The sequence below is a fragment of the Ambystoma mexicanum genome, chromosome 2p (assembly GCF_040938575.1).
Source record: "Ambystoma mexicanum isolate Mex_15411 chromosome 2p, UKY_AmexF1_1, whole genome shotgun sequence".
NCBI classification, from domain to species: domain Eukaryota; kingdom Metazoa; phylum Chordata; class Amphibia; order Caudata; family Ambystomatidae; genus Ambystoma; species Ambystoma mexicanum.
In genome coordinates this window covers 221,502,952-221,530,652 of record NC_090923.1, presented here as the reverse complement: position 1 = coordinate 221,530,652, position 27,701 = coordinate 221,502,952, and the positions used below count along the sequence as shown (strand labels likewise).

Genomic DNA, 27,701 nt, shown 5'->3' with positions numbered 1-27,701 from the left:
GGAAAATACCTGTATATCTTTTACACCTGTTTTCTTTGTTGGAAGTTTTTGCATAACTTAAGGGAGTAAAACATGGTCTGCTAATATAACGGGCTAGGGTGGGGTGCGAATATCTGCACGGTGGATTCTTTTTCAATCTGGGCAGGTAGACAAGAAGTTCGGCTCTACGTCACACTCTTCTTCTGACACAAGTCTTCCCTTTCTCTCTGCGGTTTGGCACAACCCATCTGCTTTCTCTGTGCGACTGCATCTTGCATCCAGTAGCCCTTGTCCTTTCTATCCCTTTTGCACTCTACAATAAACATAACATAAACAAACAAAGTCAAAGATAATAGGGATGGATTTTTAAAAGTGTATGTGGTTTTGGCAGGAGTAGTGGGATTACAGAAAGGTGGACTCGGCCTAGTGGGAACAATAGGGGAGGAGGCACTGGGCGTGCGGGTGTGGGACATGCCAAGGCACTGAATTGTTCATTACTGACTCAATTACTACATTAACTATTACGTGTCCTGGCATGTCCATTGTGGCAGGGGGAAAGGCGACCATAGGGGGATTGGTTGGGCCAATTGGCAGTAGATCAATGGGAGTTGTGTTAAACACAGTATGCCTGGTGTCAGTGCTGGTGCGCTGGTGGTAGAAGGAGCTTGAGAAGACACAAGAAGTATTGGGGGATCCTTAGGATCATGGTGGGTGGTGCATGGAACACTGGGAAAGGCACATCTTGCAGCTGTGTCGTGCAAGGAGTGAGAAGGGTGCAAGGAACTGGGGGTACAAAGGGCTTGGGGGCGCACACGTATACAAGCAACTCTGGTTCACAAAGAGAACTAGGGGTATATTGGAGTGTGCGTGGAGCATTGAGACACACAAAGGCCACTGGGGAATTTGAATCTGAGCAAGTAGAACTCAAAGGGTGAAAGTGGTGCAATGGATTGAATGAACTCACTGAGAAGAATTAGCAGATTGGGACAATGGAGTATATGTGAAAGCAGCATTGTGGAGGGAATGCAGAACTGGGATAGCTTTCTGTAATGCCCTCTAAATATAATTGATTTCACACAAACATAGCATTGTTTTACATGCTTTATTTCTTCTTTAGTCAGCGTGCTGCAGCAGCATCTCATCCAGTATTTTCTTAACTTTACTGTTACGCCCATGGTTTTACCCTTGAGCACAATATGACATATCTTGTTGGGATTACCAGAGACAGCCAACTATCCGCTCATAGATTCCATGCATGGTGCTAATGGGGTCTCTGCAGGCTGTATTATGTGTTGTTGGCACACCCCCAGTACAGGAGTACCTCCTGTGAAAGGAACAGGAAGGAGGCGGGGTGGGGGATCAGTGTGGTGCCACAGGAGAAATCTCAAGTGGGCAGTAGAGGGCCAACCCCTGGGGAAAGGTCATGCGATCATGGGAGGCTGGGCTAAGTAGCAGAAGGAATGGCAGAAGGAATAATTGAGGATGAAACTTACCCTTTGAAAGCTGGCCATGGAGGGCTCTGAAAGAAGGGAGGTAAGGGTCAGAGCCCCACATTCATACCTGTCAACCCTTTGAGTTGCCAATGCGCGTTAAAGAAGAGGATTTTGTATTTGTGGATGACAGCTCCATTAACACCTTTGAATGGGGAAGGGGATTGATGGGTGAGTGAAGAGATTCTATGATGGCTGTTACATATCATGAGCGGGTGAGTAGACAGGTATGCTAATTTAGTGGAGAGAAGCAAAAAATAAAATGCTGAGCTGTGACATGGGAAAACAACAGAATCAGAGAATCTAGTTTAGCGAGTGGGCAAGGACAAGAGAGTATGGATGGATTTGAACATTGACATGCAGCATGCATGAAAAACACATAGATTCATCTGGTTGCACTTTATCTAGCAGCACATAGCATAGAGAGGAGACATCATCTCCCCTGAACTTAAAAAGAGAAGTGAATTCCCTTTTCACATTTGTTGAAATCACCTTTTTGGTCACTGTACAGCTTGCTGGGATCTGACTGATTTGGACTCCTCACCACTATGGTGTTACTCAGCAAGCTCTTCATCTACTAATATACCATTATTGTTTGTTTCCTGTCATATCTTGGGAGAATTCATCATCAATGTCTTAGAATGATCATCATTTTTGAAATGGGATGAATTTATGTTAATCGTCTTATTTCTCCTTTCCTCAGTAATAATTGATCCTTCCATGTCCACTACCACGAGGGCATGAGGATCAAAATTTGTCTTGTCCTTCCTTGGGGTATATTCATTCACCAAATTCCAGTCCCCAATCTCGAATTTGGACATACCACTCTTAGACATTGATCAGGATATTTGTTTATCTTGGCTTTGTCCCGATATTCCTAGTTTTGAAGAGGGGATGCAGTCCAAGTGAGTTGAGCCTCTGTGAGGAAACATGGGATGTGTGTTCCAATTGTGCGACCAAACATCAGTTCTGAGGGATTTCTGTTTGCGCTGTCATGTGGAGTGTTGCAATGATCCCTAAGTAACTGACAAAGTGCCTGAGCCACTGAACTCTTGGTTAGGTGACATATTTGGATTAATTATTTGACATTGCTCATGAATACGTCAAACAGATCGTTGAGCAGGAAAAACAGAAGTGCGATCTTTCTGTGGTGAAAACCAACATTTTGGGGAAATGAACTGCACTCTTAGCATGTGATGGAAGGTTCACTGTCAGACTTAACCACCATAAAAATCTATGAAACGTGAAAATCTTGACAATCGCAGTAATGATCTCTACCGCTGCAGGAGAAGAATTTACTTGAATTTCTGGGGACCATTGATAATCAATAACTACCATAGTTGAAAGAGGACCAACATCAAGTCAATGTCAACTTACTGCTAAATGTCTCCATGTGGTGGGGTCCTGCACAATATTTCATGTCATCCTGTCTGGAGATGCTTCGACAAATGTGACAACCATTTATCGTGGTCTCAATAATTTCATCCAGGCATTTAAATGACAACATTACTGCAGCACTCGTACACTCAGCTGTCTTTGACACTGTTAACCACAGTGCACTAATTAGGAGTCTTGAAAAAACTGGACTCCACCATGCAACTCTACAATGAATGCGATTATGAGATTGTTTCTAATGAGCAGAATAGAAATCCTCTGGCTCTCACTTTTCAATATGAACTCATAACCCATCATCTGGGGATTCCTCCAGGGATAAATCATCTCACAGCTCCTTTTCAATATCTATATGAGCCCGTTGATGAACATCATAAAAGCTTATAGGCTCACCTGTTACAACTATCAGGGCGATATGCAAATCATGTACAAAATGTCAGTCATCAGAAATTCCTGCACTAACTCAGTTACTGCCTCAAACAAATAAATTAATGGATGACGGCCAACCACCTAAAACTCAACCCAGACAAAACAGAAATAATTATAATTTTACGTCACACCAGACCTGAAAGACTGCTAGAATGTCCTTTTGAAATGTTTAACTGCCCTAAACCATCTCAGGAGATCAAGAACCTAGGTTCATTGATGGACAACAGACTCACCAAGTCAATGCAACAGTCAAAAAGTACTTATAACATCTCTGCTCTGTCCGACAGATTATGCCCTACTTCTCCTTTGCAAGCATAATGCTATACTGGCCATCCTCCCTCTGATTCTTTCAAGAATTGACTATACAAACAGCATTAACCTGGTATTCCAGACTACCTCTCAAAATAACTTCAATGGATCCAAAACACAGCAGCCAGATTCCTGCTCAGACTCAATAACAACACAAAAAAACAACGGCTCTCTGAACATACTACTGGCTACCAATCAATAAAAAGATACAGTTTAATACCCACTCCATTGCCTACAGAGCACTTGATGGTTATGGAGTAGAGTTCCATCAAACCAAAATCTCACTCTATCAATCAATCAAAGACCTAAAATCGAGAAAAAAAAACGCTTAGAAACCAGAAGATGTTGCAGAGAAAATGACATGGAAGCTGCACTTTTTGCACTATGGAGGCCAAACACTGGAACACAGTACCAAGGGAAATGCAAACCCTAAGGGACCACCTGATATACTGGATAAGAGGCAAATTTTACGGTACAGTAGTTTCAAGAGGAAGCGACAAAGGGCATGTCGCTGATCAAGAAATCAAGAAACAGCTGTTAAGAGATGGAAGTACCCTGAGAGGGTATCAATTCCCAATTTTATGGAAAAGATATATCCTTTGCCGATGATGCCAAGATACCTACAGCTCTGGAAGTCGATTCCTTTCTCTCCAGCCTAACAGGAAGTCCTTCCATGTCTTCAGAGGTGGCTGCGGCTAGAGATCCATTAAACTGCAAAGTTGATTCCTCTCTAAAGAAAGCCTTTTCAGGAGCACATGTATCCTGCGGGCAGAGTCATGTTATGTTATGTTATGTTATGTTACTTGGCATTTATATGGCCTTTTCCCTGGGCCTTCGCACGGACGCCACAGGGTGAAGGCCCACGGAAAAGGCCACGTCCGGAGCTTTCGTCTGCTCTGTTGCGAGAGCATCATCAGCCGAGGTGCGGAGGAACCCCACCAGCCGTGGACATGGCACCGGAGAGTCCACAGCTGATGATACCAGCATTTAAATCAAGATCTCCTACTACGAGCCACGAGGAGCCTGGTCGTACCAAAATGGCTGCCCCCATTTCCATAGCAACTTACAATAACGCAGATTGCTGCACGATCATCAGCGCTGTGGCCCGAAGCACCAATAGGTTTGTGGAGCCTGCCAACCCCTCCCCTAATGCTTTGAAGGTAGAGGGACTGACCGACAGGCGAAGCCACAGGGCGAACGCCCAGGGAAAAGGCCACGTCCGCAGCTCTCGTCTGCTCTGCTGCGAGAGCATCATCAGCCTAGGTGCGGAGGAACCCCACCAGCCGTGGAAATGGCACCGGAGAGTTCACAGCTGATGATACCAGCATTTAAATCAAGATCTCCTGCTACGAGCCACAAGGAGCCTGGTCATACCAAAATGGCTGCTCCTGTTGCCATAGCAACTTACAACAACACAGATTGCCGTCGGAACATCACCGCCATGGCTCGTGGAGCCTGCCAGCCCCTCCCCTACTGCTTGAAGGGAAGAGGGAGGTGACCGGCAGGCGAAGGCCCAGGGAAAATGCCACGTCCGGAGATCTCATCTGCTCTCTGCTGCTCGAGGGTGCGCCTAACAACGTAAGGTAAGAGCCCCTCCCCTCAGCCGCTCACCATCCTACTATAGGTGCGGCTATCCCGCTTACGAGCCCACACAGGAGTCCCGCCTGGCCGCACTGCTCCCTTGTCGCGTCGCTGCAGAAACGACCGCCTGTGCACCAGGCTAATCCTCCGATCCGCTGCACGTCATGTCCCGACCACTCTTTTGCGGACATCTGCTCCCCTCCCAATCTACCACCACCACCCCGCCCCCACTACATCATGGCCTCGCTCCACCGGTGAGGCCCCCAGCACCCCTACCCACCGAAGGAGACACACCAGCACAGGAGCCTCCTCCTGCATGATTCCCAGTCGGGATAAACTGTGTCTCCCTGCAGGGCGCTGGCCATAAATTCAGAACTTTCAAAAAACAGTGCGACTTTCCGAACCCACAAGTATCACTGCCAACATGGACCTCCTGTCTACAGCCACCATTACTGCCACTGCTGAGCATGATGTGTGCACTTCCACTACTGCCATTGTGGATCACAATGTATGCCCCACCATTACTACCACCATGGCTACTATTGCTGATCATGACATATATGCAACCGCTATTGCCAATGTTGCACTAGTAGGCGCCCCCATTATTGTTATTGTTTATCATGGTGTATGCATGACTAGTGCTAATGATAAACACGATATGTGCACCCCAGCACTGCTACTGTTGAACATGGTGTATGCATAATGCATGACTACTGCTAATGATAAACGTGATATATGCACCCCCAGCACTGCTACTGTTAAACATGATGTGTCCGCCACCACCACTCTGACCAAGGCTGCTGCCTTAACTACTACTGTTGATCATGACCTGTACTCTACCGCCACTGCGTTCAAAACCGCCTCTGACCACGCTGCCAGCCCAACCACTGTTGCTCCTACTATAAATACCAACTCTCCTAATGTATGTCCCGAGGTTGGTGTTGTCACAAACAACAAGCCCACTGCTCCTACCGCACCTACCCGCCAACTCGGCATGCCCAAGCAAGCCATCCACACTCAAGGGTGTCCTCATCAATGCGCGATTGCTTCCTGCGCACGCTCTAGACATCCATGACTTTCTCTGCAAATTCAACCTCGACCTACTATTGATTAGTGAGACGTGGCTCCACAAAGCCTCCGGCCCAGCACTGGCACTTGCCCTGCCCGATGGTTGCACAATTTCTAGACAAGACCGGAACTCACAAAAGGGAGGGGGGGTTGCACTCATTGCGAAGCAATCCACCACTGTCTGAAGAATCAAAGGAAACCTCTCAAAGAACTGTCACTACATACTCATCAAAATCAACCCCTCACCTAGCTGCACCATCACCGTCCACGTCACCTACCGCCCACTAGGATCAGCAGCAGAATTCCAAGAAGCATTCCTACCTGCCATCAGCGACAACCTCAAGAAAACCACCATGTCCATCCTCCTCGGTGACATGAACCTCGGTCTCAATGACCCCGCAGATGGGAATGCCACCTCCCTCAATAACGCCCTCGCTACACTTGGCTTCAAACAAGCAGTGTTAGAAGCAACCCACAACAAAGGTCGCATCTTGGATTGTATCACCCAACACAACTGTCCGTTATCGATCCCAGTCATCACCCCCATTCCTTGGTCGGACCAGTCCGTTATCCACTTCGATCTCAACTATGCCAGAACTCCCAACACCACCCAAGAAACACTGCCACTCACCCTCACCAAGAGTGCTAAGCAATTCATCAAGGAAAGACTACTTCCACACCTCCAGGTCCCCGAACTCGAACACCCATTCTCCAACAATCCGGACACCCTCGCAGCAATTTACAACTCCATTATCACCAAAGCCATAGACACCATTGCACCACTTACACAAAGGAAAGCCAAACCCATCAGAAAAACCAACTCATGGTTCACCCAGGATCTCCTGAAACTGCGCTCACAAAAACGTTCAGCCCTCTCAGTATGGCAAACGAACCCCAGTGACACCACCGAACATGCCTTTAAAAGCATTGCTAAACAATACAAATCCGCAATCATCACAGCCAAAGCTAACTCCTTCAATGCCAGGATAGCCAACTCCAAATCTGGATCCAGAGAAATCTTCGCAATCTTCAGAGAACTGGAGACTCCCACTCCCCCTTCTAACCCCTTGAACAAAGACAAAGAATGGTGTAACGACATTCAAGAAGCCATGCTCAATAAACTGAACACCCTACAAGAAAAAATCATCAGCCCCAAAAAGCCCTATCTCTACAACTATCTGACCTACACCAGAACATCCCATCCAAAATGCCAGACTTCTCAGTCCAGGAGATGACAGAAGAGGAAGTCCTAACCATACTCAACTCGATCAAGCCCTGCAACTGTAAGGGCGACTCATGCACGGCCCAGCTCATCAAGGACAGTGCCCCCACAATGGTACTGTTCTTCACAGCATTCATCAACGCTTCCTTCAAATCAAATCAAGTGCCTTCCTGCCTCAAAGAAGCATGGGTGCGCCCACTGTTGAAAAAACCTACACTAGATCCAAATTCACCAGGGAACAACAGGCCCATCACGACGGTTCCCTTCCTTCTGAAGATTCTGGACAAAGCTGCCTACCTTCAAGTACAGAAATACCTAGAAGCTCCTCTATTGCTTGGTCTCTGGCAATCCGGCTTCCGCCCCAACCATGGTACAGAAACCACACTATTGCATCTCAAGAACCAAATCGATGACCTCAGAGACTCTGCGGCTTTCAACCTGGTCGACCATGACACCCTTTGCCACCCCCTCTCAACAGCAGGCAACTTCTCATCAGATGCCACTGCATAGATCGCATCCTTCCTCAGGGGTAGAGAAATCAAAGTCTTTCCAGACCAAGCGTGTTCCCAACCTCAACTAATTAAGTGTGGTGTCCCTCAGGGGTCTTGCATATCTCCCACACTGTACAACCTATTCACAAGGTCACTATTCATATATCTCGACTCGATGGGCATCACATACACCAATTACGCGGACGATGCACAGGTCCTCATCCCTCTTACAGGCGATTATGAGACCGACCAAAAAACTCTTAATTCCATCTACACCACCATCCAGACATGGATGGCTGAAAACTGGCTCTGCCTCAACAGTGAAAAGACAGAACTACTTATCATTGGGTCCCTGGCCACAATCAAAAAATGGGATCCCAATATGATTCCTTTCTCATTGACAACTCCTGCATCCCGGTATCCCAGTCAGTCAAAACTCTGGGAGTATACCTGGACTCAAACCCCACCATGACCAGACAGGTTAATGCAATCTCATCAGCAGCTGCCTATCACTCAAAACTTATCACTGCGCAAGGCCTTTCCTATCGCAGAAAAACTCCCTCACCATCGCCAGAGCAATTATAGGATGCCACCTAGACTATGACAATGCACTCCTACTAGGCACCTCTGTGAAAAACATCAAAAAACTTCAAACGTTGCAGAACAATGCACTTAGAGCAGTCACCGGAGTATCAAAAAGAGACCACATCTCGGCCACCAGGAAATCCGTCCACTGGCAACCCGTCAAGGAACATATCCTTTTTAAGTCACTGGCACTCACCCACAAATGTTGCCAAGACACAGCACCTCGCTACCTTGCACAAAGATTCTCTGTGCCCCCTCAAACAGACCCATCAGATCCAGCCACACCAACCGACTAACCATTCCTAAAAGCATCAGAACTAGCGCAGGCGGCTCTAGCTTCCCAGTGCTTGCAGCCACCAACTGGAACCTGTTACCCCCCTCTCTCAGAGGCATTGAGTCCCACTTGGTCTTCAGAAAAGCAATAAAAACCATGTTGTTTGTGTAAACCCCACATTGGACCTTTTACCGCATGTGTGTATTACCCATATGTCTGTGCTCGTCTTGCCAACAAGTTTAGCACTCTACTACGGTAACCATGTACGGACTAATGTAAGGCACTCAACCATTGTAACCTTGTTCTGACTATTGTAATCTTGCACCAACCTCACCCCTGTAACTAAGACACTTCCTTTAAACAGCACCTCGATGCCCCCGGCTGCTGGGTGCTTTACAAATGCAAAATGAAATAAAATAAAATAAATATAGCACCTTATATATCACTGGTATGACCTCAAAGCGCTCGTTGGTTGAACGCCCTCGGGAACCGCAGATCAAGTCAGTAGAGAGAGGGAGTGTCGTATGGTGTGTGGGCGCACCGGATATGTGTGAAGCTGGTGTGGTTGTTGCATGATAGCTGCTTCATATCGGTAGGTGTGGTGCTGGGGAATTCAGTTGGATGTGTTCAGTCTGGAGGGTGGACACCCAGACTGAGTTCCTGCTGTGTTAGGCCTGAGGAGATGCCTAAGCTAGCCGGAATGTGCTCAGCTAGCTGTGTTTTATTAGGATGATGGGGTGTTCGTGGGGTCATGTTAGTATGAGAACAGCTAGCCCGAATTTACCATGGTTTAGCTGTGTTCTAGTTGAGTGATGGTGTGTAGGAGAGAGTAAGCGTAGTAGTGTGATATGGTGGTTATCAGTAAAGCGCCTGTGACCAGGTACGAGAACAGGACAAAGGGGCGTAAATAGCGGCATATGTATATAAAGCGACATGATGGATAGGGTTAAAATGTGACACAGATAACATGGGGATGCAGGTACATAGTAAATATAGGAGATACAGATATGTACCATCTGCCGCAGCATCCATACCGGCCGTGGCATCCACAACGTCTGTACCATCCGTAGCATCAGCGCCATCCATAGCTTCCGCAGTGTCTGCAGCATTCTTAGCATCCGTGGCATCTGCAGCGTCCACACCATCCGCAGCGTCACCACCATCCGAAGTGTCTGCACCATCCGAGGCATCTGCACCAACCGTAGCGTCCACACCAACCATAGCGTACACACCATTCGTAGAGTCCGCACCATCTGTCACATGCACTCCCTCTGTAAGATGCACTCTGTCTGTTACATGCACTCCATCCGTACCATGTACTCCATCCGTTCCATCCGTTCCATTTGCGCCATCCGTTCCAATTGCTCCATACGTTCCATCCGTGCCATCCTCTTCATCCTCTTATCTGTTCCGTCCATTCCATCCACTCCATCCGATCCATCCGATCCATCCATTCCATCAGTTCCATCCCCTCGAACTGGTCCATCCCCTCAATCAAGTCCATCCACTCCATCCATTCCATCCAGTCTATCCATTCCATCCGGTCTATCTATTCCATCCAGTCCATCCATTCCGTCTGTTCCATGCATTCCATCAGTTCCATGTGTTCCATCAGTTCCATGCGTTCCATCAGTTCCATGTGTTCCATCAGTTCCATGTGTTCGATCAGTTCTAAGTGTTCGATCCGTTCCATGCATTCGATCTGTTCCATGAGTTTGATCCGTTCTATGCGTATCCGTTCTATGCGTTTCATCCGTTCCATCACTCCATCTATTCCATCACTCCATCTGTTCCATCATTCCATCCGTTCCACCATTCCATCTGTTCCTTCACTCCATCAGTTCCATCATTCCATCCGTTCCATAAGCCACATATATGGCTAAATCTCTATTGGACGACTTTTCTGACATGTATAGATAACATGGAGGAGGTGACTGACTGCTCCAGTTTAATTGAGGGAATAAAAGTATTGAAGACCAGTTGCTTTCTGACCTGGTTTACGATTCAGTCAGATGTGCTGCACTGACCATGGGATCTGAAGTCTCAGCCAGAGGCACCTTCAAGTAAGGGGCTGGAATATTGAAAATGTTCAAAACACTGGCGCTCGTCTCACCTTTCAGGTTTCGGGTATGAATTGGAGGATAAGGTGAACAACACCAACAAGCAATATAAACATGCAAGAACACTCAAGAAAAGCTCTTGCTATCATCCTCAAAAGATGAAATAGGAAAAAATAACAAATAACTACCCAATTTGACTACGACGCTGAAGAATCCTTCCATACCCCGGCGCAAGGAAATATCACAAACTACCCTACCCCAATATCTGGAGATATAGGAAAACACCTTTCGCCAAATGATGATAATCCAAATCACAGACTTCCAACATCAATGTTAGAACTACAAAACATGCTGCTAGCAGTGGTGTCCCATTCCATGGTACCCTTCCTTAAACTTCACGAAGCAATAAAAGACAACATACAAGACCCAGCCACTCTCCTGGCAATGATTCACACTAAGCAAATACACACAGAAGACTTCATAAATTCAATTGGGAAACGTTTAGACTCTAAAGCAGAACAATCGCATACCTGGCAACAAAGACTTTTTGAGATAGCACGAGGCGATAAGGAAGAAAAGATTCAACTCACAACAGAATTTATGACCTTACTTAGAAACCAACAACAACAAGTGCCCTTACCACAGAACACACCAAAAGAAAACACACTACCTTGCATGATACCCGAAAAACTAAACCTTGATCAAGCTAGATCTACACCAAACAAACCTTCAACGTCTTCATCAACCCAAATAACAAACCCATCAAACGCGTGCAAAGAGAAAACAAAGCTGATAAACGGCTCACAAACCGTGATCGGCAATGATAGTTTCGGGATCTTCGGTCCAGCAAAGAAAACCGACAAAGAACCAGTAAAGAAACCCACCAAATACACTCAAAAGCAAACAGTGTCACAAGCATTTCTCCGAAACCTGTCAATACCAAAGCCGGCTCCAGAAACAACATCTAAAAATTCAACCACAGAAAAAACACCTAAAAATCAATCCAAAAAGTCCATAACGAAACACCAGGACCCACCAGCACCAAAGCCAAACAAAAAATCAGTAGCGACGACAGCGCTAATACACAAGGACCAAAGCGCGGAATCAGACGATCTACTCAACTTAACGATGCATGAGGACCCACCAACACAAGGAAAAATGAAAACGAAAAGTCAACTAAATGACTCAAGTCTAATAGTCATCGACGAATACCAACCAAATCACTCTGTCATCTACACAATCTCGTGTGAAGAAATTTCAGACAGATCAATGACCAATTCAATTGACGCTCCTAGTAAACAGTCAACATATGACGAAATCTCCTCAACCTCGCTTCTCAATGAAACAAGCATTAGCACCGGAACCAGGCACTCCCCAACTCATCCAACACAAGAAAACCCTGGATCACATCACCCGAGAGAATGCACAGATCTATCTGAACCAATATTTTTGAACCCATTTCAGTCAACAGAGTGCCACATGGTACAAATAGAAAACATCATTACGAGGCCTACCAAACTGGTCCTAAATAGAGCGAACATTCTAATCCTTTTCCAAGCAATCCCAAACCTCATCCAAGTAGGTTCCAGAGACATCGACCTAGTCATCTTTGTAGACGAAAACTCCAATGACAAAATATTGCTAAAACTACACAACAAAACAACTATGGAGCAAATCTTAACATCAAAATACGCGCTACACAAGCTGGATTTTAGCTGTACGCCTGACATCAAAACGAAATATGAAGTTATCATCAGAAGGGAAAACCCCAGAAACGCTTTCGCATCAATCTCAACCAAGAACATCAGAGAAAACAGTCAAACGAGAGACAAAACCACTTAAGCAACCTTCCAACTGTGTCTGACCACCTGAGGAAGACCGCGGGCCATAACCTTAAAACTGAACAAAATAACCCCACCAACAACAACGGCGATCGCCAAGTCAGATGTCAGTATACCCTAGAAGACAGTATACATAACCAAGATGAAACAAGGATGAGCTACAACATCGATCGTCCAATCAGACGTCAGTATGCATCGGAAGACAGCCTAAACCTCTCAGAGTCTACAGAGCTGAGCAATATCTCATAACCATCAATCAACATATTACACAGCTGGACCCTGTGCCCATGGAACACACGGGGAAACTCCCACTTGTTTAATGACCCATCACCTGAATTCGACTCATATGAGATCATTTGTTTTCAACAAACATGGCTTTCCAATACTCCATGCTGCGACGGTTTTCTAGCCTTCCTAAATCCAGCTCTAACAAGAACCAAAGGAAGACCCTCATCTGGTTTACTAACGCTATTCAAGATTGACCCCACATGGTCAATACTGCACACAACAAACATCAATCCGTGGATACAAAGTACAGTCATAAAAATAACGACAAATGAAGGCCTAGGTTCTACTACAAAAACACCCAAACAAGAAAGAAAAGAAAAATTGCAATCATGAATCTGTACTGGAATCCAGTGGCAATCAAAAATGAAGCATTCTGGGACGGTGTCTTTCAACAGTTGACAACCTCATTCTCAAACATTCAAGAATTGAATTCATATTATGTGGCGACCTAAACCTACATCTATGGCAGCAAGACAGACAACCAACTATTAACGAAAAACTAACAATTTGTGCAAAAAAATTGATCAAAGAAACCAGCATCCGTAACCTACTATCCAATGATTGTCCTAAAGACGAAACAGGCAAGCCCCTTTCCACCTGGTCCCGAGGCAAATCACCTGGCATAATTGATTACATTTATCTGTCCAAAGAGCTAAGAGCTGCAGTACAAACTACAAGCATAATTGCAACAACAAAGAGCGACCATAACCAACTTGCCGTACAAGGACAAGACATGCCACGCCAACCTCAGCCTAATCGTCCTACCCCGCTAGAAGTCTGCACAGCTAGTAAAAAACTTTGCATAACCCAACAAGTAACAAGCTCACTGACAAGACAATTTATCCAAACCACCTTACCTGACGACCAGAAATTAAATTACGGTTGGTTACTGCAACCTCACTACAAACCAACCAAACAGCATACCTTACAGACTCACCAACACTCATACAACAAGGAGCTAGTTGAAAGGAAAAGGGCACTGAGAAACACAGTGCGGCAAATGACGAAAAAAAAAGGACAAGGAATCATTCGCCAAAATAAAAGCAGCCAAACAAACCTACAGAAACTGGATTAAAACGCATAACATGATGTTACTACAAGCAGAAGCAGTCTTAGAAACTTACAAAACACACAATCTTCTAGACCTATGGAATCTTCTGAACAATAACGCAGCACATCAGCAAAAACGGACAGGAAATGTGACTGAACATCGATGGATTGAACATTACACAAAAATATATAAAGCCCGACCATCAGAAACTGGAAAAAATTCACAAAGACAGAACATAAAGTGGACAGTAAACTGCAGCTATCAAGACATTTTTGAGATGATCCAAAAACTCAACACATCTCGTGCTCCAGGTCCTGACAGAACATTGAACGCAATGATAAAGAAAGATCCACACTCATGGGCCAATCTCATGAGAAATATCATCATGCTCATTATCAAGCTTAACCAGATACCAACATCATGGAAAACTGCGACCATCGTTCCTATCCATAAACAAGGTCCGAGGGACGATCCGACAAATTTCCGCCCAATTGCTTTACTGGATCCGTTAGGAAAGCTGTTCGCATCGATTCTCCTGAAAAAACTTAACTAGTGGGCAACTGACACAAAGCGCTTCGCAATAAGACAAACTGGCTTCACCCCAAATGTCGGGACAAACATCAACTTACTACTGCTAAATCTGATAAAACACGAAGCAATTCACAGCAAAACAAAATTTTACGTGGCTTTCATAGGATAGCCTTTGATGGGATATCCCGGCAAACACTTTGGAATAAACCCAAAAAATGGGAATGCCCTAATGACATACTAGGCCCAATCAAACAACTTTATTCAAACACCACCATAGCAATAAGACTTACAAGAGAAGGCCATACAACACCAAAAATAAAAGCCGAAAATGGTCTAAAACAAGGATGCCCTCTAGCAGCCACATTGTATAATCTCTTTACTGCAGACATTGAGACCCATCGACAGTGGGATGCCCTTAATCCCCCAAAGATCAACTCAATACCTGTAACAATCATGACATATGCAGACGATATCATTCTCCTGGACAAGACACCATCAGGTCTACAAAACAGCCTCAGCCAACTAAGCCTTTATATGAATCTTAACAAACTCACCATCAATACAAAAAAGACAAAAATCATGCAACTGTCCAGACCGACCAATAACAACGGAAAACAACTAAAAAGCCATTTAAATGACAATCGGCTCGAAGAAGTAACAACATTTAAATACTTGGGCATCCACATAAACCAATCCAAATCCGAAAAAGAGTGGACTCTGAAACTGGAACAACGGATTCAATCTCTGGCAAGACAAGGTTGCATGATCCAGCGCAAATTCGTAAAATACTCTTTCAAACCAATAACCACATACTACAAGCAAAAGGTGATTCCGACAATAGTCTATGGAACAGAAGCCATGATACACGCAACGGACTATAGCTTGACGAAACTAGAAGCCCTCTTTTGGCGTAAGATCTTGCAGCTGCCACCTTCCTTTCCCATGCCTAGGATCAGACACGAAATAGCACTACAGTCCATCAGTTAAATTGTTTTATGGAAACAACTAGACCTATACCGCAAGGTCCTCACCGATGAGTAAACACCAGCAATTCAAATCTTGAAGTTCCACGACGGAGCAATGAACAACACAATCCTCGCTAAGTGGAAAAGCAACTTGGATCAACTCATGCAAACAGAAAAAATCTCACATGAAATGCTCATGACGCGACCTCAACATGCAAAAATAAAAATAATGGAAAATTACTGGATAAAAACCCTTGAGGAAAAAACAAAATACACCCTCAACCTACAATGTGGCACAGACATTAGATCCATTAACGAATTACCAGCTTACCTGATCATCTTTCCTGATGCTAAAATGCATGCAATATATCTGAAAGTCCGAATGAACACCATACCAACACGCTTTTATCTCGCCAAAACCAGACAAATCGCTCCAACAGAACATTTTTGTCGCTTCTGCTCAGATACTCAAAAATCTGAAACACTGTTCCACCTACTAATGGAATGCAACGATCTCTCAGAACAAAGATCTAGATTCGGCAGCTAGTATAAGATCGGAGAGCAAATATTGGAGACAGAAGAAAGATGGTGGAGATGCTCAACGGCAAATCACAAAAACTTATCTTGACAATATGCCAATTTCTACAAGAAATTCTAAGTCTTGGCAAACCTGTAATAAGTTAAAAAGAAACCCTGGAAAACGGGAGACAAATGAAAAGTTTAAAAATTAAACCATACCATTTAAAAAAAAAAAGGAAATCTCTACTTGCCCTCACTACCTCAAGGGGTTGTAAGCCTGTCTTCAGGGTGAAGTATACAAGGCCTCCGGTCTCTAGGCCTGAGGCTTCTCCTGCCAAGCAGCAATGCTCCTGACTATGCCGGGCTCTCTCTGGTGGGGCCAGGTTTTTGCTATTACTTCAGGTTTAGGATACAAGAACCTCCAACCCCTGGTGTTGGACCTTGTCCGACAAGGATATTTTTGGGATTTTGGATCCTTGGGTAGAAACAGGGACAGTGGCAACTGCATTTAACAAAAAGCCAATTGTTGCAAGCAGCCTATCAATTAGATATTCAGGCTGTGATTATAAAAGAGGCAATCATGAGGGTTCCTGCGGATCAGAAGTGGTGAGGATGTTACTCCATTATCGTCTTGGTCCCAAAGGTTTCATGAAGTTTTCAGCTAGTCATTAAACGGAAGAAAGTGAATCGATTCATTTGGTAGATCACCTTAAAAGGGGGACCTCTCAGAGGATTATTCCACTGGTGGATCAGGGTAATTGGCTTGCTTCTTTGGACCTCCAAGATGGCTATATCTATATCCCAAATCACCCTGCGTCATTTATGTTTCTGACGTGCACCACCGCTTTCGATTCTGTGCGTGGCCTTTTGGGCAACACTTTTCTCTGACAGTTTCACCAATGTTCTAGCACCTCTGACAGGTCTCCTGCACAAGAAGGGGATCCCCATTACCTTTACCTCGGGATGACCGGCTGATTCAGGGTTCATCTTGTCTGGAGGTGGGGAAATTGTGAAAAGGACTTGCGAGGTGTTGACAGACTTTGGGCTCCTGCTCAATCAAAAGAAATCAGATTGATTCCAACCCAGAGATTGCAATTCCTTGACAAAGGACTGGCCAATGTTGCTCAGATAGTCCAGGGAGTGTCTGTATCTTTGTTATCAGTCTCTGGCATGTTTGTGGCTGAGGTTCTAGGGTCTGATGATGTGAAATGTTTTTGCCACACTTTGGGAATATCTACATCTACAGCCACTTCCATTCCAGTTTGCACAAGTGGGGGATTCCCGAAGTCAGAGAATTTGGCAAGGCAGCTGCAGTGGTGGTTAGCACTAGAAAATAACATGAAATGGTTTCCCCTGGACTCCCCTTTTTCAGTAGTTATTACAATGGGTGCCAGCAGGAATGGCTGAGGGGCCTTATTTGGTCCTCATTCCACCTAGGGACTCTGGTCTCAGACAAACCAGGAAATGTCATCAAACTGTAGGGCGTTGAAGGCATGTTGTCAGGCATTGCTGTTCTTAACATAGATAATCCTGTGGTAGTCTTTTCTCTTCCTGACTGACAATACCTCAGCTCTAGTGTATATCAATCACCAGGGGTGGACAAAGTACAGAGATTTTGGGCGGGTTGCAAGGGATCAGGGTGTTTGGGCAGAGGCCAGTATCCCACCTGTGAGAGCCATCCATTTCCATGGGCTAGAGTACTCAGAGGCAGATTTGTTGAGCTGATCTGTTCCATCCTCCTCAGAGTGGTGTCTGGCCAAAAAGGCATTCAGAATGATCAGCCACAGGTTGTGTGGCCCACAATAGACATATTTGTATCCTCTCAGAATGCCTCTCTTCCCCTTTTTTGTTCACAGTCCAGGGTTCTGGTGCTTGGGTGACATTTCCCCGCCTTTAAGTTATAATTTTCCAGTTATAATTTTCCAGGATTCGCCTCCAGTCAGTGTAATTCTGATCATCAGGAAGGACAGAGCATAGCCAATCTTGGTGGAACTCTTCTTGCCCCAATGAGCCTACTTTCCTCACTGATTTATTTAATGGCTCTTCTGCCTGGTGGTGCTACCTTCCCCTCCACCAGTGCAGGGGTTCATAAGAATGATTTCCCCTCCTTGCAATATTTCTAGAGAAACAGCCACTCTCAAATCTTATGCTAGGCATTGGGATACATTTATGAAGTGGTGTGGGAAGCAGGATATTCTACCACTGGACTGCAGGATAGGTAGTTTTCCCAGTTCCTTCAGGAGAGTATTGACTTGTGCCTGGTTCACCCCGCAGGGCACGATGTTCTGGCATCAGGATTTTAGGCATCTCTGGAGAGGGGTCGGAAATGCTGAGCCAGTTGTGGCTAATAAGTTATGCCCTTTGCCACCACAGAGTGAGGTCTATGGCTCTTGCCTGGGATCTTATATCTGTCCTTTAGGCTCTTCAGGGGGCCCCCTTTGAACCCATAGCTTCAGTGGATCTACAGTATTTGTCATTCAAGAGTGCCCGGTAGCTATCACCACAGCCAGAAGTATGGTGTACTGGAGGCTGAGCTCTGTTCCTGACCCTATTTGATAGTTTACCCTATAGTCATTCTTTTGAGACGTAACCCCTCCTGTAGACCAAACATGGTATCTTCTTTTCACATGGTGCTGGAAATTCTCAGTCCATCTCAGACCTTTCGGAAACAGAAGCGGCTGAGCTAGCATTCCTGGATGTGACACAGCTTTCCTAAACTACTTGATATGATATGATAATTTATTTATATAGGGCCTATACACAATGTGTTTCAAAGCACTTAGAATGGTTAGAATGACAGACTTTAGAGTGTCCAAAAGCCTGTTTGCTGCCTTGGGGCCTCTGGGTGGGGTAGGAAGATGTCCCCTATTACTATTAGCTGCTGTCTCAGGGATACCATCTCATTGGACTGTAGCTTAATCTTGGAGTCATTCTGGACCCCACTGTATCCTTTTCTTCACATATTTCCTCTGTTGCTCATTCCTGCTGTTATCTTTCTATGGTAATGGTATGGTAATGGTAATGTTTATTTATAAAGCACCTATACACAGGCAAGTGTTTCTAGGTGCTCAAGGAGGGTGGGAACATGGGGAAGACAACAGCAGAATCAGAGCCATTGAAATTCTGAGACGATAATAGTCTGCACAGGCAGAGTAGGTGCTTCTAATACAATTACAGTTTAGAGAGAGCAAATAGGCCTGGCGGTGACTCTGCAGTTTTACCAAGTGCAATTATGGGGTGAAGACAGGGGAGAGTAGACAGAAAATCTCCTGGCACAGTACATTTGGTTCATGCAAGTGCACAGATGGATAAAGGGAGGAGTGGTCCAAGTTCACCCAGTCAGTGGCATCTGGGGTAAGTGCAGAGAGAGCCACTCTCTTGGGTCATTTCTAAAATGCAGTGTGGGTTGGGCAAGTTCAGGGCCCTGATGCAAGTGCGAGAGAGGACTGGTGGGGTTTCCCAGGACCTGTGAGACTCTGAGGTACACCAGGCAGCCAGCCAGCTGTGAGGAAGAGGAGAGGGCGAGGGAAAGAGCAGAGAGGTAGCTTAGCAGGGTAAAGGGAGAGAGAAGAAAGAGGAGAAGAGGAAGGTCTTGAGGAGTGTCCGGAACTTAAGAAGATCATGGTCAAGACGGAGGGAAGCACGGAGGCTATTCCAGAGTGAGTCACCTGCTGAGGATAAGGATCTCCCTCCAAATCTCTGCCTGGAGAACCGGCTCAATAGCAGAAGTCAGGAGGTAGATGAGCGGAGGGCTCGGGAAGGACAGCATTAAGGTAGGCAACATTGCAGATAGGTAGGTCCCAGGCCCCAGAAATCCTTGTGGACAATGCATAGGGTCTTGAACTTGATCCTTGCAGATATGGGGAGCCAGTGAATGAATTTCAGTGCTGGAGAGTTGCAGTCCATGGGCTTGAGGCCAAGGATAAGTCTTGCGGTTTTGTTCTGGATGAGTTGCAGAGGGAGCAAGCCAGAAGCAGGGAGGCTGTTGCAGTAGTCCAGCCTAGAGATAACCAGGGCTCTAGAGACAGTGAGCCAATGGGGGAAAGTGAGAAAAGGTAGAGTATCTCTGAGACGGTGTAGCTGATAGTTAGACTTCTTAGAGATGTCCAAAGTGTGAGAGGAGAAGGAGAGAGTGGAGTCGAAGATGACCCCAAGGTTTTCTTCCTCGCAGGTGGGTGCGGGCGCAGGGCCAAAGGAGGCTGGCCAGAATGAGAATGGGAAGGTGGGAGCAGGGGTCCCAATGCAAACAATCTCAGTCTTACTGGCGTTAAGGCAAATGTAATTTGCTGCACACCATGACTGAGTAGCCGACACACAATCAGATATGAGCGAGGAAGAGGAGGCAGCTGACGATACCCTGAAAGATAGTTGCACGTCATCTGCGTAACACTGGAGGTGAAAGTGGCAATCACACGTGCCAAGGCAGCCATATAGACATTGAAGAACCAGGGGGATAGGTTAGATCCCTGGGGAACACCACAGGTAGAGAGAGCAATAGTCGAGTAAAAGACTCTGGGTTCCACCTGGGATGAGTGGTTGTAGAGGAAGGAGCTTAACCACGCCAGAGCCTGATGTGTGATCAGGATGTTGTGGTTAACCATGTCAAAGGCAGAGGAGAGGTAAAGAAGAATGCGCACCGAGGGAGTATTAGTCTCGAGGTTTGAGAGCAGGTCTTCACGGGTGTTCATAAGAGCAGTTTCCGTGCCTCTAAATGCTCTAAAGCCAGACTTATGGTCGTGGAAGCAACCAATAGATTCAGTGTGGAGGGTCAGCTGAGAGATACCTCTCTAGGATTTGGCTCGGAAAGGAGTGATAGAGATCGGGCGATAGTTTGTCAGAATGGAGGGGTCCACAGAGGGTATCTTGAGCAGAGGGTGCACAAGGGGGTCTTTAAGAGCAGTTGGGAACATTCCAGTGGAAAAGGAGAGATTGCGGAGATCAGCCAAGACTGGGGTGTAGAAGTCAATATTGTCCTTAATGGTTTTTGAGGGGCAGGGGTCCACCTGTTTGGATGAAGATTTCAGACAGATTTGTCTGGATACCTCATCGGATGTGATAGGTGAGAGAGTAGAGAGTGGAGTGGAGGGAGGGCAAGAGAGGATCCTGTGGTGGTGTGTGCTGTGGTGTGGAAGAGAGGGAGGAAAGGCTGTCTTGGGTTTTTGTGATAAAGTGTGCAGCCAGAGCTGAGCAAAGGTCCTGGGTTGGCGTGGTAGAAGAGAGGCTGCTCTTGGATTGGCCAGTTTCTTACAGACAAAATTTCAGCAGTGTTGCTTGATGCCGCGGAGATGCAGTCTTGAATAAAGACTCAATTTTTGGAGCCGATGCAGACCCGATATGACCTTTGAAGGAGGCGGTAGGCCAGTTTGTCAGATGGCTCGGCCGATGAATTCCATTTTTACTCAGCTGCCCTACATTTGCGTTTAAGGGCGGCCAGATCAGAGTCGTACCAAGAGTTGCACTTTTTGGAAGGCTTCAGAGTATCAAGAGTGTTGGCAAGAGAAAGATACAGGTTAGCGAGGGCTGTGTCAGGGTGGGAGTCAGTTGCAGGAATGGGTGGAGGAGAGTAAGTGGAGGCAAAGGCAGCCACTGTCACTTTTTTCATGGGTCTGGTGACTTTGAAGCTGAGTGGCTGTGCGGGTGTGCTGCTGCAAGAGGAGAGGAGAGCTTCAGGAGTGTTGAGAGAAGAGAGTGGTCAGTCCAAGAGAGAGAGGTAGTGAGAGGGATAGAGAGAGGGAAGTCAGTAGAGATGAGAGCATCCAAAGTGTGGCCCGTAGTGTGCGTGGAACCAGAGGGTAGGATAACAAGGGAGAGAGAGTCGCAAAGGTTGAAGAAAGTACTTGATGAGTCAGAAGAGTCCGGATGGATGTTAAGATCACCCATCAGGAGGAGTTGAGAGGAGAAGGAAAGTAGAGAGGAGGCCAGGTCAGCCCATTCTGCGAGGAAGAGAGTGGACTGTCCTGGTGGCCATAAGGTGAGAAGATTTAGGAGAGATTAAGAGTCTGCAAACTAGGTACTCGATGGAGGAGTAGGCCTGAGTAGGGATGATGGACACAGGTATCCATTCTGGGAAGATAAGCCTCACCCCCCCACCTGTCTTCTTAGGCCTGGGCACAGAGAGGATTTTGTAGCCTTCAGGGAGGAGTGTGTCAAAGCTAGTGATGGAGCTATCCTAGAACCATGTCTCCGTGATGGCGAGCACATCAAAATCCATGAGTTCAAGGAGGTTGCAGATGTCAGACAAATGTTTGACAACGGAATGAGTGTTGACAGTGGCAATGTGTAGCAGCTTGCCATCTTTGAAGGTCTTCCTTGGGAGGCACAGGGGATGGTGGTCCCCCCAAGGGTGGAAAGAGGGCCAGAGGGATAGTGGAGGAAGGTGAACGAGCCAAGCACAATAAGGGAGCTGGGACAGTACGACAAGGCAAGGGCACCTGTAGAGAGGGGGAGGAAGGCACAGTGGGCAAGGGAGACTGTGCAGAGGAGGAGGAAGGCACAGTGGGCAAGCAGGCCTGTGCAGAGGAGGAGGAGGAGGGCACTGAACCGGGAGGTTTCCCCACCCCTTTAAGATGAGATAGCTATATCCTTGAGATGGATGGGGATGCAAAAATTATTCAAACATCAATAATAGAAAGCGACTCAGGCATTTGGCAAATGATAAGTGTTTTCATATTAATTATCTAAAACAGGGAGTACAACAGACGTCAATGGACGTTTCTCATCACGATCTCAAAAAGCATTCTTATTAAGCAAAAAACCATCATAGGTGACGTTAACCCACATATTACTAACGTCATCCTACGCGGCAAACTATAAAAATGTAATGGCGAGTGTGATAGGGTCTAAAAGGATCATTTAGGTATATGATCCATACTCGTCTAAGTGGGTGAAGGAAGGTGATAGGTTTTTTAACATCAGGTGGGGCAACTAAGCCCTACCCCAAAATATGACATTATGAACGTCACCAAATACACAATGTCCATTGGTTATACAACTATAGGACCCTTCATTGTGCGGTCCTCTATCATTGGTTGGCTTCTAACCTCCATCAGTACCTTTCCACCTACGTTTAGTAGCACGCAGGCTGACCGTCCCGGTGCTGGTGAGCTTGCCTTAACCATAGCTTCCCACCAATTAGCATATTCATCCATCATCACCTCAGTGGCCTGTTGTCAATTAAGACTTTGAACTTGTCCTTGGGAGTGTTCTGTGCTCTGGAGAATTCAGGGGAGTGAAGGCACGCTCTGCACTCATGTGTAGGTGTGACCACCATGCTCGTCAAAATTCTTCTCCCCATGTGACTGAAGACCACAAAATCGAGTTTTTAGTGTATTTAAATACGATTTTTCTACTAGACCTCCGACGTCTTCTTGTTTTTGTCCATGCCTCCTGAACAGGAGCTTCACCTTTCACACGATTTGTATCCTATGTCTGCTCACCCCAGCCTCATATGGCCTTGGCTACTTGGCTCATCCAGCCTTCGCCTTTCTGAGATTCGCTTTTAATTCACTTGTTTTTTAACTGCGACATATTGGAAAAGAGGGCCTTCCTTCGTTAGCTCAGCTCTGCTATTGTACGTAGTGGCAACATTCATTCTTTATTGACTCCAATAGGTTGGTGCATGCCACAATCTATTCACTATGAAGTTAGCCTCAAGAATACTTTGTCTGCTTGTGTTTCTTTGCAGGTGTACACGTGTGAAATCACTTTACATCTTCAACATTTCTCTAACATAAGCCTCTTCATCTTGAGCCCAAAATGTTACATATCTTTGATAATTTCTTGATGCCTTTATAGAATATCTGCATTCTATATACTCTCTGCATCTCTTCTATGCACGCCAGTCTTGCTTCGTGTGACGTCACCCTTCGTCTTTGTCATTTAACCTTCATGTTTCTTCCGGAATTTCATTTAAATGACCATCATACTGTCTCGTATGCAGGTATGTTTTCGTCAGTGGGAACCTTGCTTCCCATATTCTCCTAGGTATCAGTATTTTCACTGGTACTGCATGTGTCTCACACTCTGGCTCCCAACATATAGGTACTATGGGTCAGGGGATTGAGCTGAGGGTACTTAGCTCCTTCTCTACAGCACAGTAGGCAAGGGGGCTGTGCAGAGGAGGAGGAAGGTATAGAAGGCAAAGGAGTCTGCCCGACAGGAGGAGTGAGGTTAGAGAGGCGAGGGAGGAGCCTGTCAAAGAGAAGAAGGTTGGGTTGAGGACTCTGAACCATGAAGGTTCCATTGAAATAGACATTAATGATGACTCTGGAAATGGGTAAGAGGTCAAGGAGAACCTCCCAGCGAGTGCCACCATTAATGGGAGAAGAGCCGATAGGAGAGAGAACTATGTAGCGGGTCCATAGGTCTGGTGTGTTAACGAAGAAGAGGATATTAGTTAGAGTCTCTCTGGCGGACGCCGTGACAAAGGTGTTCAGAGAAATGTTAGATGCTCCATTGATTTCAGTGTGTCTAGAAAGTGATGAGTTCTCCTCAGCCTCCATGTGCATGTGGGCAGCGGGGTGTAGGAGAGGACCCACAGACCCAGCCAGGCAACGGACAGGGGAAATAGACATTAATGGGCCTTAGAGGGTGGGACTTTGAGGAGGGGTCTGGCTAAAGCCTACCACTCCCCAGTTGGACAGTTTAGGCTTCCCGGTGGCCAATAGGCTTGCAGTGAGGCAAGTTGGGAGGCACTCAAACAGCCTTTACAGCTCGGCAAAAGCGGCAACCATCTTGGAAATGCCACGAGGATGGCAAAGAAAGGAATAACAGATTAGGATCTTCCCAGCACTCACGGCCCAGGGAGTTGTTGGGCACAAGAAAGAGATACCAGGCGGCGCTGCAAAAATTTTGCAGTTTTTAAAAGATGTATATCCCAAATTAAATTTTGTTGTTTTCTTTTTTCTTCATTCAATTAAAAAAAATATGTGAGATATTTCTTCCTCTCTGGGTCCTCCTACCTCTGTGCCGGAGTGGAATAGCAGCAGGCACAACTTCCAGGCGTCCAATCAGTCTGGCAGGGAGGGAGCAGACATCCATATGCTCCGGTGATGAGGAGTAGCTCTAATATCAGACATGCTCTTTCCTTTCTTTCCTTTCATGGTATAACAATCTTTGGTTCCTCTCTCATCTTCTCTCGACTCATCTACTGTTCATCACTGCTACATGTTCTCCTTCCTTATCAGTTACCTCCTCTCATATCTATGTATATTTATTAGTAATCGGCGAGGGTCAATCACAATGTAACAAACATTCTGATTGGCCCTCGCCAGGGCTATACCCAACCAGGAATCCCTCGGCCGGGATTCCTATCCTTTGTTCCTGGCCGGGGGCGTGGCAGCCCATCAGCCAATGAGGCTCGAAATGGGGCGATTCCCGCTCCAAGCCTCCACACGGCTGGAGGCTGCCATTGTCCCACGCCAGTGATTCAGGGAAGCATTTTAATATTTCCACTCCCCTCTCCTGCAAATGATCCCCTCCCTGTCCTCTCAACCCCATTTACCTTCTTTTTTCTCTGTTTTCAGGAGCGAACGCACTGGGGCCACTTCTGTCCCCAGCGCGTCCACTCCCGATGTCCGCCATGGAAAGGGAAAACAGACTCTGTTTTCCCTTTCCCGGTGGCCATTTTTTTTACATAGCATTTTTTTAATTTCTGGGCCCGAAACACTGCAGCATTTTGGAACAGAAAAAATGCTATTAGTACCCACCGGTCTTGCAGGTCGGGGTACTAATAGCAATAAGCCCCTCACCGCGGGGCATTACCAAGTCAGGTAATGCCCCGGGGCCATCGTTAAGGCCCTCACTTCGCTCAGGCCTATAACTATGAGCCTCGGTGCATTATCTGACTCAGTAATGCCCCGCGGCTCGGGGCTTATTGCTTAATGAATTTGTCTCCTCTATCGACTCTTTCCTCGTGATTCTATTGTTTCTGCTCTTCAATCTCTTCAATGGCTTTTCTTTGAATACTGCCTCTTGTATTGTCTTGAAAAGTATCCACGGTATGGCTCCTCTCTATCTTTCTTCCCTGATCTCTTTTTATTGACCATCCCACTCCCTACGTTCTTAGTTCCATTTCCTTCTTACAGTCCCCCATCTCACCTGAGCTCAATCTCATTTCCGGTCTTTTTCTTTTTCACTTATAGTTCCTTAGCTCTGGAACACTTTCCCTCTGGATATTTGATCTTCTTCCGCCTTTTCTCTATTCCGCACTTGCTTCAAGGCCTATTTACTTTTTCATACACAATTAATCATGTGATTTGGCTTTTTTGTATTTCTTGGACCATCTATTTTCTTTTGTCAAAGCTCTTCGGTGTCAAGGGCTATAGAAATCCAATAAAATAGAAATATCAATGCAAACAGTTTGTTCCAGGTGAAGTGTTCATCTGTTATCTTGGATTGCTCAACTCAGGGGATGACAGCTTCCTGGGAGGAGGTCAGAGAGGCTTCTATTGTTGATCTATTTAAGCCAGGCGCTAGCTCCTCTCATTTTACATTTGTAAATCCCAAATGAGTGTGCAATCTGCCTTAAGTTTGTGTTCTTTGTGGAAAGTGCTTCAGCATCATGGTATATTTCTTAAAGAGTAAGTAGTGGGAACTAACAGAGGGGTCTGGAATAAATGCATTAATTTCACTGAAAATCTTAATTGCTCCGTGCCCTACTCCTCCTCGTCCCAGTACATATGTCTACTCCCCGCAGGTGTTGCAGATTAGGCTATTGATGCAGCAGGGCACAAGTACACTATCCTTTTGGTATGGAGTTGCGACAAAAGGGGGTATGGATAGCAGATTACCCCTTTGGAGATGGAATAATCTGCATCATTTTATGTACTAATAAAAAGCAAAAATGCAAGGGCTTTCCACTCCTGCCAGGTGGCAATTCCTTACAATGGTCCCTATTTAACACGTTCCAAAGAAATACATATGAGGAAATATTGTGATGTGAGCAAGCCATCTCCAACAATAGTGTGTTTACCCACAATAAATGAGAATGCCCAAAATAAATCCTCCCACCAACCTTTAATAAAGGGAGAACAGTTACATTTCAGAGGAAAAACAAAACACAGCATGTTACAGTAAAGTAAAAATCAAATTGAGTCTTTCATTATTTCTGAATTTTTACTTACAGCACTGAGAATCAGCATTATAAAACTAAAATCTACAGATATTTGAAGTGTCACTCTTTGAACGGAGCTTTATTGCAAAACTATTATAATGTTGCCCCTGTTTAAAGAGCCAGTTACAGCATAGAAACTAAAGTTACTTTAAAGACTACATTTGTGAATCAAACCAGCAATTTTGGGCTAGAAAGCAAAATTATACTTTATCTGACTAAAGCCACAGTGCAGGAGAGATGTCATCCCAAGGAATTTAAAACTCACCCTCTGAGGCTGAGCAGTAAGCTTTATGACTGCCTGGATACAGAAAAGGACCAAATGTTATGTTTGTTCTCAAAAAACAGGCCCAACAAGGAAAATAAATGCTACTAAATTACAACCTCAATTTGTCACTTGGTCTATCAAAACTTCCCTAGAAATTCAGAGAAATATATCCTTAGAAGTGTACTCACAATGGTCTTCGCCAATCAGCACCATTCATCATTCAGGGCTTCCATTACACTTACTCAAAC

The 27,701-nt window shown here is 45.7% G+C and overlaps 1 long non-coding RNA gene across 1 annotated transcript; it reads right to left on the bottom strand.

Annotated features, from left to right (window-relative positions):
• Window positions 1-16: 16 nt before the first annotated feature.
• LOC138565863 (uncharacterized) lies at window positions 17-27,701 on the bottom strand. Its single transcript, XR_011301667.1, has 2 exons — window positions 27,642-27,701; window positions 17-292 (listed from the first exon to the last, which is right to left on the bottom strand). It is a non-coding gene; the product is annotated as an uncharacterized lncRNA (long non-coding RNA).